The sequence below is a fragment of the Megascapheus bottae genome, chromosome 17 (genome assembly GCF_031878675.1).
Source record: "Megascapheus bottae isolate mThoBot1 chromosome 17, mThoBot2.hap1, whole genome shotgun sequence".
NCBI classification, from domain to species: domain Eukaryota; kingdom Metazoa; phylum Chordata; class Mammalia; order Rodentia; family Geomyidae; genus Megascapheus; species Megascapheus bottae.
In genome coordinates, this window is record NC_143525.1 from 46,047,176 (window position 1) to 46,059,112 (window position 11,937).

General features: G+C 46.1%; 1 pseudogene; it reads left to right on the plus strand.

The window, feature by feature from the left end:
• The first annotated feature begins 9,319 nt into the window (after window positions 1-9,319).
• LOC150052019 (schlafen family member 13 pseudogene) lies at window positions 9,320-10,384 on the plus strand (annotated as a pseudogene).
• Window positions 10,385-11,937: the final 1,553 nt, after the last annotated feature.

The window sequence follows — 11,937 nt, forward strand, 5'->3', positions numbered from 1 at the left end:
GGGCTAGCACCCAGAGCCTAAGCTCAAGCTGCAACACAGGCACATAACTAAACTAAAATAAATAAGATAAATAAGAGTTGTCTACGATAAGAAGTGTTTAGAATGATGAAAAGGAGAGTAATATATTACTAGGTAAGTTTGAGAAATGGAGAAAGGGGAAAGAAGTTGTTCAAGTGTCTCAGTATTCAGACAGAGCGATTTTTTCCTTTTTGAGTGTTTATTTCTATTCTTCATTCATAGAAGAATACTTTCACATAGTTATAATCAAGTGTATAATCAACACTATAAATATTTTTGTCCATTGAACTTTCTTGAGAGGTATGATTACAGATTGTATTATTGCTCATCTCTTCCAACATCTATGCCCTTTGTAGAGCCTTATGTTAAAGCTATAGATATTTTCCTAATCCTGGGATGCGGGCTTGGCCATGTGACCTGATTTGGCCAAGAAATGTTTGTATTTGTGATGTACACAGAGGCTATGAGACATGGAACCCAACTTGAACTCAATTCATGGGCTAGAGCCAAGCTCAACAAACCCCAAACACATAATCAAGAAATAAACCTTTGCTTTATGACTGAGTTCTTAAGGTTACTTGTTACATAGCAGTAGCTGACTAAAGCAGGTACTTCTCCATGTGGTAGCATGCCTTCAAAAGCATTTGGTGAGCGCGCTGGCACACACACACTGGTTCTGAGACTTGAACTCAGAGCCTGGGTACTGTCCTTGAGTATTTTTTGCTCAAGGCTAACAATTACCATTTGAGCCATAGCTCTACATCTAGCACTTTGGTGGTTAATCGTGAACTTTACTGCCTGGGCTAGCTTTGAGCTGCAATCCTCAGATCTCAGACTCCTGAGTAGCCACAGTGCCCAGCTCTAAACTTTTTTTTTTAAGGAGAAATTCTGGCATGGAGAAACCCACTCAAGAGAGGAATTAGGCACCAATAGTATAATCTTAGCTACTCAGGCGACTGAAATCTGATGCTTGAGGTTTGAAGCCAGACCAGGCAAAAATATACACAAGAGGTTATCTCTAATTAACCAGCAAAAAAAAAAAAAAAGCTGAATTACGGGTGTCACTCAAGTGGTAGAGCATTAGCTGGCAGAAAAAAAAATTGAGAGTGAAAGGCCCTGAGTTCAAACTCCAGTACAGGCAGACAGACAGACAGACAGACAGACAGACACACACACACACACACACACACACACACACACACACACACACACACAAAAGAGTGTGTTCAGATAAGCTTGATTTATGACACTGAGCTGCCCTAGGATCTCCAAGATTTGGGATGCATTTGTGCTGTACTTTTACTGGCTCATTTCTCCTGTTAATCCATTGGTAGATATATTGTTGCTGAGTTATAATCATTTTGCCTCTTCTTATACTGAGGGCTCCCATGTGGCAGGTGGGGCACGTTCTAGGTTGCAGTCTAGAGACAGATGATCTTCCTGGCCTTTCAATAGGGAGGAGTGATAGACTAGCAGAGCTTCTTTTTTTTTTTACCAGTCCTGGGGCTTGAACTCAGGGCCTGAGCACTGTCCTTGGACTTTCTCAAGGCTAGAGCTCTACCACTTGAGCCTCAGCACCACTTCCGGCTTTTTTCTATGTATGTGGTACCGAGGAATCGAACCCAGGTCTTCATGCATGGTAGGCAAGCACTTTAACCACTAGGCCAAACTCCCGGCCCCTAGCAGAGCTTCTTAAATCCCAGATGCTTTCATGAGCAGCTTCTTCCTGACTACAGGAGAGGAAGAGGGTGAAGGTGGTGAGGGGTGGCAAAGGGAGAAACAAAGTCCATAAAACACAGGTAACACCAGGAAGCAACATTTCAGGGGACTCAACCACAGATTGGTGCTAGCATGGGTGAAAGGCATGGCAGTGACCAGCAGATCTGTCAAAGAAATCTCTGATTGTTGGAAGACACTAAGGGATGAAAGGTGGTACCCTCCCCAAATGTGTCATTTGGCATTATTTTGAACTAAAGGCAAGTGAGGAACAGCAGTTATGAGAAGGACATCTGAATGGTCTTTCTTCCTCAAGGCAGAAGAGGAAAACGCATGCATTGCACACTTAGGCAAAACCTGTATGCTTTTCTTTTGTTAATTGTTCATATGTCACTTTAATTCTCAGGCTCAGCCAAAAACATTTAAGAGGACAGAAGTAAAATTTTGCTTCCTGTACAGTGTTTGGTGAGAGGACAAAATCATAAAGGGTTGGGTTATTCCTCTTGTTCTGGAGCTTGTGAGTGTTCCTGGGGGAATCCACAAAAACCAGAAGGTAAGAATTCTGATTGATTGTTCTCCCAGATTCTTGTCTTCAGTACCTGGTAAGGGGAAGAAAGAAAAAAGAATTCTCAAATTCAGATTGGTAGGAAAAATAATGTAAAACTGAATTCTTTCGTATTGGTTTTTGTTTGTTTGTTGCATGTGCTGGTACTGGGGCCTTCAACTCAGGGTCTCTTGCTTTCATTTGGCTTTTCCAGCTGGTGTTCTACCATTTGAGCCACACTCCCAATGCAGGATTTTCCTGGTTCATTGGAGATGGAATTGTGAGGACTTTTCTGACCAGGCTGGCTTTGAACCCCAATCCTCCAGCTCCCCAACCTTTTTTTTTTTCCAGTCCTGGGCTTGAGCTCAGGGCCTGAGCATGGTCCTTAGACTTTCTCAAGGCTAGCACTCTGCCACTTGAGCCACAGCACCACTTCCAGCTTTTTCCTATGTATGTGATACTGAGGAATTGAACCTGGGTATTCGTGCATGCTAGGCAAGCACTCTACCACTAGGCCAAACTCTCACCCCCCACACTTCTTTTTTTATTACCTAGAATTAGGGCTATGAGCCATGGGCGTTTGGCTTGCTTCATGACCTGAGGAATTTATTCTGGGTATCATCCCTGCCTCCTAGCAGGCTTTGCCTTTCTTTTCTGTCTTTCATAATAAGGAAGAAAAGTATGAGACCCTTTTTTCATTTTGTTTTATGTCTTCAGAGCTTGGCTTTGTGATCAGTGAACAATTCTCTTTAGTGTCTGCCAGGCAGAGGGTTAAGTGTTGGCTTTCATGGGAACACAGGACAAAGTGACAGACAGGATTGTCTTCATATGAGGTCCAGTCCGTGCAGGGCTTTGTGGTCTCCGCCTTTGTTGTCTCTGTAAGCGCCCACCTGGCATCACAGTTTACAGTGCGGGCATTCCCAGGGCGGCTGGCACTTTCTCTTCACAAACACTGCTCTCATGGCTGATGACAACAAGGGTCTTAGCTAATTCTGAGATGAACTTCTTGGATCTTGGGAGGGCTACATCTTTTGTATCTTGGGCGGGGGACACCTCTAGCACCCCTGGCTCAGCTAAGGAAGGCTCACTGCCAAGGCAGAGGACTTAGCTGAACGAAACGAGCTTACAGAGGAATCAGAATAGCAGCACAGCAATGTGGCAGCGCGTGGAGGTCGACCGCGGGCAGCTGGTCCGGGGTTCTGCGCCTGAAGTCCAAGGTTGTCCCCGGACCCCCGCTCAGCTCACAATCCCGGGGGGTGGGGACACCCTGGCCTCTGGCCCTGGGGTTGGGGAACGAAGGGAGGCTCACATCCTTATCTCCACTCGGCGGGGGAGAGGAAGAGAGGGCGAGCAGGAGGCGAAACTAGAAACGTCAGGAACTCTCAGAAGTCTGGTGCTTCTGGACGTTTTTGGGGGGAGGGAGGAGAGAGGAGTCTGGACGCCATGCGGGGGAGGGGTGTTGGAGCTGGGGTTTGAACACACGGTGTCTGTCTCGCTAGGGTCGGCAGGTTTTCCGGCCACCATAAACGGTGTGTGTGCGCGTGATTCATTTTTCAGATAGGACTGGCTTTGCAGGGAGATTTTCCTACCTAAATTGCCTCCCTCATCCCTGGGGTAACAGGTGCACCACCGCACAAGCCAGGCTTGGTGGGTGGAACTGATCCTGCGGGCTTTTGTGGTTGTTTTGTTTTGTTTTCTGGGTTATTATTATTATTATTATTGCCCCGCTGGTCTTACACGGAGCTCTTCCGTGTCCTCGGAGTCCCACGCCTAGCTGGCGTGGCCGTCCATCACCCCGTCCCGCCCCTGCGGCCCAGTTTTCCCTGGCAGGTTGGAGGGGCCTTCCGATTGGCTGGTCTGTCTCCAAGGGGCGTGTCCTCGGCCTCCCTCACCGTGCGTCACCCCGCCACGCCCCTGCAGGGAACTCTCCCTCTCCCGCCAGGACGGAAGGACCTTTCGATTGGCTGGTTTGCCTCTGAGGTACGTGGTGGGCGGAGCCATCCACTGGGATATAAGGCCCGGGTCCCGCCGCCGCCTTCGGCTCTGGGTCGGAGAACCTTGGTCCGGCGCCGGGAGATCGGCGCAGGACGGAGGGTGAGGCCCTGGCATCTTGGCCTGGTTGTTGGAACTCCGCGGTCGTGCAGATTCCCCAAATCGCCGCAGACAGCGTGAGACCTGAGCGGTGACCAGGGCGGGGTTCCGCACTTCTCTCCCGCTTCGGCGCGGGACGGGGCAGCTTGTTGGTTCAGACTCGGTGCCAGATTCCCTTCCGGGAGCGCGCCGGGCCCGTGCACCTGCTCCCTCCCGGGAGCTTCTGCCCGGCCAGCGCAGGCTCCCCCGGGAGGCCGACCAGCGGCGAGACCCCGGGGTGCCAGGCGAGCCCAGCTCGCGCCTTAGGTTCAGGGCGCGTGAAGGGTGGAGCTGCGGGGCCACCGCAGCGCGACGACGGCGGCCCCCACTCCCCAAGTCGCCGCCCTCCTCTGGGAGCCCCAAGTCAGGACTGGGATGGCTGGGGCGTGAGCGCGGACGAGGGCGCTGCGTCTGTTTCCCCAGGGTGCCACCCGGCTCGCTTTTCAGCTCCCTTTTTATTTTATTTTATTTTCTTGGGGGGGTGCGTCCTGGGTCTTCTTTCTGGGCGTGGGCTCTGACCCTGAGCCCTTTTTGGGTTCAGGGCTGCCGCTCCACCACAGAGCCTCTTCCAGCCTTTTCTTTGTGTGTGGGGGGTGGTTTATTGGAGATCAAGGACTCACGGACGGGGACCTTCTGTCCTGGCTGGCTTCTACCACGATCCTCAGATCGCAGCCTCCTGAGTAGCCAGGCTTCCAGGCGTGAGCCCCTGGCGCCTGGCTTCAGTTCTCCATTCCCAGCCGGTTCCCTCAGTGTGCTGTCCCTCGGTTTGCAAGTGAAGTTGCGGAGTTTTTACCTCCCAGACACGTTAATTAGGTGTCTTAAGCGTTTGCCAGCCTTTCCACAGCCGTGTAAGGACGAGCAGGTCGCCCATCTCCAGTTATCCTCATGGATGGGTTCTGACTGCTTACCAACCAGGACCCACTGACCAGAGGCTCTCACAGCCCCTCTGCATCCCACTCCACCGGTTTCCAGGATTTAGGGGCCCTCTGCTTATAGTTAATTACCAAATCAAGTAAAGCTCACTTTACTTGTGGCATTTTAAAGGCCTTATAAATGTTACCTCATTTACTTCTCATAACCACTGTTTTGTTAGTAACAAGATTGCTGTCCCAATTTTTCCTAAGGTGCACAAAGGCACAATAGCCACAAACCACACAGTGAAGGCATGGCAGAGCTGGGGCCTGACCTCAGAGCGTCTCACTGTCACTCAAGGCTGGTGCTCTATCACTTGAGCCACAGCTCCACTTCTAGCCTTTTGGTGATGAATTGGAGATAAGAGTCTCACAGACTTTTCTGCCCGAACTGACCTTGAACTGCTGTCCTCAAATCTCAACCTTTTGAGTGGCTGAGATTATAAATTTGAGCCATCAGCACCAGTCTGGATTCTCTAATTCTTATTAACTTAGTCCAGTTGTATTTAGGTTTCCAAATTTATAAGGAATGGTATCTTGGCCCTACAAGGAAATCTGGAGGAGGCATAGGTTACAATTATTCTTTAAACCTAAGGGAAGTAGTAGACTTTCCTAAACATTTTCTGTTGGAAAAAAAATGAAAATCAGGAGATAGGTGGAGGTGACACCTTGAATATAGTTACCTGTGAAAAAGTACCAGTTCATATTGCTTAAATAGTAAAGCAATGAGAAAATAATTATCTTTGAAGTCACATATATTAGATAAATGTTTTACAAATAACAAGGATGTTTCAGTGGTCTTGGAATGCAGAATAGAATGGTGAGTATAGAGATTTCAACACAGAGTGGAAACAAGACAAAAGGGTAAGAAGGTGATTGTGCCAATCTTCATTTTGTCTAACCAATTTCTTCTAAGTGTTCTCCCTGCTTAGTAATCTTCCTCCTCTGTCTCCTGTGTCAACACCTACTGGATCTGTCCTTGGTGACTGGCCCCGACTAATGAGCAAGGATTTCAATTTCAGGTCTTTAGGAGAGAATGGAATTCAATAGGAAAGGAAAGGAAAGCTGTGCTAGAATGCTTTTTTGTGTTTTTTTTTTTTGTTGTTGTTGTTGTTGTTGTGCCAGTCCTAGAGCTTGAACTCTGCCTGGGTGCAGTCCCTGAGCTGCTTTTACTAAAGGCTAGCACTCTAACTGAGCCACAGCTCCACTTCCAGCTTTTTTGAGAGTTTGTTAGAGATAAGAGTGTCACAAAGTTTCTTACCTGGGCTGGCTTTGAACCATGATCTTCAGATCTCAACCTCCTGAGTATCTAGGATTGCAATCATTCAGCTAGAATGCTTTTTATAGATTGGATATGTCCCTAATGATTTCAAAATGACTTTTAAATTTACTATTTTAAATTTTCAAATAATGTACTAATTTGTAGACTGCCTTAATCTTTTAAAAAATGATTTTTTTTTGCCAGTCCTGTGGCTTGAACGCAGGGCCTGAGCACTGTCGTTGGGCTTTCCTCCAGGCTAGAGCTCTACCACTTGAGCCACAGAACCACTTCTGACTTTTCTATGTATGTGGCACTGAGGAATTGAACCCCGGTCTTTGTGCATGCTAGGCAAGCACTCTACCACTAGGCCAAACTCCCAGCCCCAACAATGATCGTGTGTGTGTGTGTGTGTGTGTGTGTGTGTGTGTGTGTGATGATACTGGGGATTAAATTCAAGGCCTCACAATTGCTAGACACGTGTTCTACCTCAGTCCTTTTCATTTCCTTATTTATGCTTCTGATACAGAGTTTCCTGCTAACTTTACCTGGGCCAACCCCAAACCATGAACCTCTTATGTCCTCTTCCTGAGGAGCTGGAATTGCAGATATGCCACAACTCTAAACTTCTTTTCATTTGAAAATGGTTTTTCTTATTTCCTTTATTCAGTCCCATAGTTCACTGAGCTTTTTACTTTCTCCCCCTACCACCCTCATTCCTGTCTTAAGCATCTTCACTTGCATAATCTATATTTCAGTGACTTCCATGCTAAAATCTTTCTGTTCCTCCTCTACTTTTTTAGTTAAAATATGTAATAATTTTGGGGCCACTGGTGGCCCAGACTGTAATCGTAGCTACTCAGGAGGCTCAGATCTGAGGATCACAGTTAGAAGCCAGCCCATGCAAGAGAGTCCATGAGAATCTCCAATTAAATCAGGCACTGGTGATTCACGCCTATAATCCTAGCTACTCAGGAAGGTGAGCTCTGAGGACTGTGGTTCAAAGCCAGCCTAGGCAGGAAAGTCCATGAGATGTATCTTTAGTCAACCACCAGAAAACCAGAAGTGGTGCTGTAGTTCAAAGTGGTAGAGTGCTAGCCTTGAGCCAGGGAGATCAGGTACAATGTCCAGGCCCTGAGTTCAGGACCCATGACCACCACCAACAACAAAAAAGAATCTCCAGTTAATTACCAAAAATCTAGATGTGGAGTTGTAACTCAAGTGGTAGCGTACCGGCCTTGAGCAAAAAAGTTTAGGGACCAGGCCCTGAATTCAAGCCCAAGATACACACACACACACAGTGTAGTAATTCAAGACTCCAGAACTGTAAAAGAAAAAAAAAAACGCACCTCATTTCCCAGTTACTGCTGAGTTTTAGCAGACTGGACATTTTGGGACAGCGCTCTCTCCCTCTCTCTCTCTCTCTCTCTCTCTCTCTCTCTCTCTCTCTCTCTCTCTCTCTCTCTCTCTCTCTCTGCCCCTCCCTCTTCCTCTCTCCCGCCCTCTCTCTCCCAGTCTCAGTTTAAGTTAACGTTTTCTTAATTCTTCATCTTATGTATACATTTCAGTTCTTACTATTAACTTCTGGAAACTAGTGAGTATCCTGTGTATCCTTTTACTGTAATGATGTACTCAGAAGAAAATGTTTATTGTAGTTCTGTTTCTAAATATTTTGCCCTCATGTTATTCCAATTCGAAAACCTGTTCACCCACATTCTCTCTTTTGTTATCATGTTGCTTTTTAAACTTAACGTATGTCAATACATGAAAACCTGACTTGGTCATTTTAGCTGCAGTACTAATCTTTCAGTGAGTGGACAATACTTTATTCCCCTATGAATGACCTCACTTCTCTATAGTGTCTATTTCAAATGTTTCTCACTGAAGTAGCATATGGCTGTCTTGTTGCCTTCTCTCCAAAGTGCCTCTTCTCAGGTGGTGACTTTATTTCCTACTTCAAAGGGAAAGGAGAAGGCAAGGAAATCTAAAGAGAAATGTCTTCTGCTGGGCGCGGTGGCTCACACCTGTAATCTTAGCTAATCAGGAGGCTGAGATCTGAGGATCAAAGTTCAAAGCCAGCCTGGGCACAAAAGGATCTGAGACTCTTTTTTTTTTTTTTTTTTGCCAGTCCTGGGCTTGAGCTCAGGGCCTGAGCACTGTCCTTGGACTTTCTCAAGGCTAGAGCTCTACCACTTGAGCCTCAGCACCACTTCCGGCTTTTTTTTCTATGTATGTGGTACCAAGGAATCGAACCTGGGTCTTCATGCATGCTAGGCAAGCACTTTAACCACTAGGCCAAACTCCCGGCCCCGGATCTGAGACTCTTATCTCCAATTAGCCTCTAGAAAATGGGAAGTGGGGCTTGGCTCTAGGAGTAGGATGGTAGCCTTGAGCTGAAGAGTTCAAGGACAATGCCCAGGCCCAGGGGTAGGGCGGTAGTCTTGAGTTGAAGAGCTCAGGAACAGCATCCAGGCCACAGTTCAAACCCCATGACCCACAGAGAGTCTTACTCAGTATGGTTTCCAGATTCATTTTTCCCCTTCCATGGCCCATGTTATGCAAGATACTAATTTCATTAGCCCCATTTTGGCTAATAGGCTGATTCATCTATTGCTTTGATTTGGAACATTTTAGACACAATATCTTCCAATGATAGATGAGTGGACTGTGAGCATGAAGCAGTGAGTATCTCAGTAAACGTGAAATTAATGTTTCTGTTCCTTTAGCTGTAGGATCCACAACATGCAGAGAAATTATTGCTACCTGGTGGTGGATCCACCTCAAGCAGACTTGGTCATCGACATAGGAAATATAACTCTGGGTGAAACAAACAGAAAGAATTCTCCAGGCAATCAGAAACAGCAGAAGGAGAGGCTTTTACAGGCTGCATGTGCTCTGTTAAACTCTGGAGGAGGAGTGATTCGGATGGAAATGACAGAAAAGGTTGATTATCCTGGGGAATTGGGACTTGACCTGGAAACGGCCTTGAGAGAGCTCATTCAATCTTTAGAATTACAGTCTTTCTTTGAAACTAAGCAACACCAGAAATATTTTTACATTTTTGTTAAATCGTGGAGCAATGGCTCTTTAGATGGTTCCTCTAGGGCCCGAATTTGTAGCCTAAGTTCTTCCTTGTACCATAGATCTGGTACCTATAAGTGGTCCATGGACTCAAGAGCTGCATTTGATTTCCTGAAGACTAAGAAAAAGAAAGCAAAACATCATTCCATGAATGAAGGGTATTTACCCAGTAAAATCCCAAGACTTGTACAACAAGTCTTGGATCAAGCAGAATCAAATTCTGCTTCCCATGTTTTCCAAAGAGACTATCTTGAATTACATGACACTACCTTTTCCTGAATCTGAAATGGTGGAGTTTAAACAGTTCTCCACAACACGTATACAGGAATATGTAAAAAACATAATTCCAGAGTATGTCTCTGCCTTTGCCAACTCTGGAGGAGGCTGTCTTTTTCTTGGAGTGAATGACAAGACCAAGGAAGTCTTGGGATGCCCAAAAGACAATATTGATCCTGACTCTTTAAAAATAGTGTAGAAAGAGAAATTGCCAAGTTGCCTATTTTCCATTTCTGCTCTATGAACGCACCAGTATCCTACAGTACCAAAGTCATAAATGTGCTTGAAATGGGAGAGCTGTGTGGTTATGTCTGTGTGCTCAAAGTAGAGCCATTCTGCTGCGTGGTATTCTCAAGAGCTCCCAGTTCATGGATGGTGGAGGAGAAGAAGGGCCTCTACAGCCTGACAACTGAGGCATGGGTAATGACCCAGGTAAGAAGCAGGAAGTAGCACTGCCCTCTCTGCCCTACCTCTTCTGCTCCCCTGTGTCCTCCATTCTCTGTGATCTTGAACTCTGTGTGGCCCACTGAAGTTTTCTTTCTCTATAGTCCTAAGTTTCACTGGATGAGGAAAGGCCAAAAAATCAAACATTTTGCGAATAATGATTTCCCATAAAAGAAACAAATTTTTGTCTATCGTTTAAAAGTTTTGAATGGGAATTTGCTAGAGCTTCATAATGATAATGACCTTCAACCTCAGGTTTAGCATCAGCCAGGTGTGGGAGCTAAGAGCCAGCACTGGGGAGGTATATTTCACGTGGGGTTACTGGAGGTACTGGGATTTAAGTCATAAGATGATTAGTATTTGAGGTAAATGCTTAAACAAAGCTATTCTCATTTAGAAAAGGGAGCATTAAATTGATTGAGGAATCATAGTTCCGTGTTGGAAGGAAGGAGACAGATGTGGTGGTACACATGTAGAATCTTAGCACTCAGAAGGTGTAAGGAAACTGAGTCATGGGGGCATTAGAATAAAGAAAGGGCAGAAAGACTCCACACACTTTGTTCGGGGGTGAAGCCTGGGAAAAGTGACCAAGTGTTCATTAGCCTGGCTGAAGGGGAAATGGCACCCTACCCCCCCCCCCCCCGCCCGCACACACAACTGGGGCTCTTTAAATACTAGACAGAAAGTGTGAAGTCAAGCGGGACAGATGGAAGTGAAGTGAAATGGGGGAGGGTTTTTTTTTGACTGAGGAGTTTCAGGGTCCTAACAGCATCTGTGTTTGTCAAGGGTATCAGTGTCAAATGTGGCCTTGGTCCCAGGCTCTCTTCCTAGAATGCTGCATGTGTTCAGCGGGGAGCTTTGATAATAACCTTGACAAGGAAAGGAAGAGGTATCTGTAGTATTGGTCAGGTTCAATTCCGTGTCAAGAGTTAGTTGTTTTCTTCTTTCAGACTTGTCTGAAGCTTTTGAATCTCAGCTGAGCCCATCTGAAAGTCCTCCATGCTGCAGACCAGTGAATTCCAGGAAAGGCCTGGAACATAAATCCGATCTCCAACAACATTTATTTTCAGGTATGGGTGGCCATTTTCTATTTAGGAGTAAGAGAGATCATGTAACACTTTTGGTTAAAAAGAAATCTATGGAAAATTGTGTACTACAACTCCAGGTGAACAAAGACAACACTTCACACCCCTTGTGGAGGGAGATCAGGTGTCTTTACAAAGAAGCCAGTGTAGTGGCAAAGAAAGCTCCATGATTATCGGAAGCCCCAGAGGAAATAGTTAAATAAGCAGCATCGAAGCTTGGCCTCAAATGGCTCAACCCTGATATCCTAGATTCTCAGGAGGATGAGATCTGAGAATGTTGGTCAAAGCAGTCCGGGTAAACAAATAAGAGAGACTTATCCCAGTGACCCAGCAAAAAGCCAGAAGTGGAGATGTGGTTTGAATGGTAGAATACCAGCCTATAACAAAACACCTAAGGGAAAGTGCAAGGCTCTGAATTCGAACCTCAGTATTGTCACACAAGCATACACGCACAAACACACCGCAACATATAGA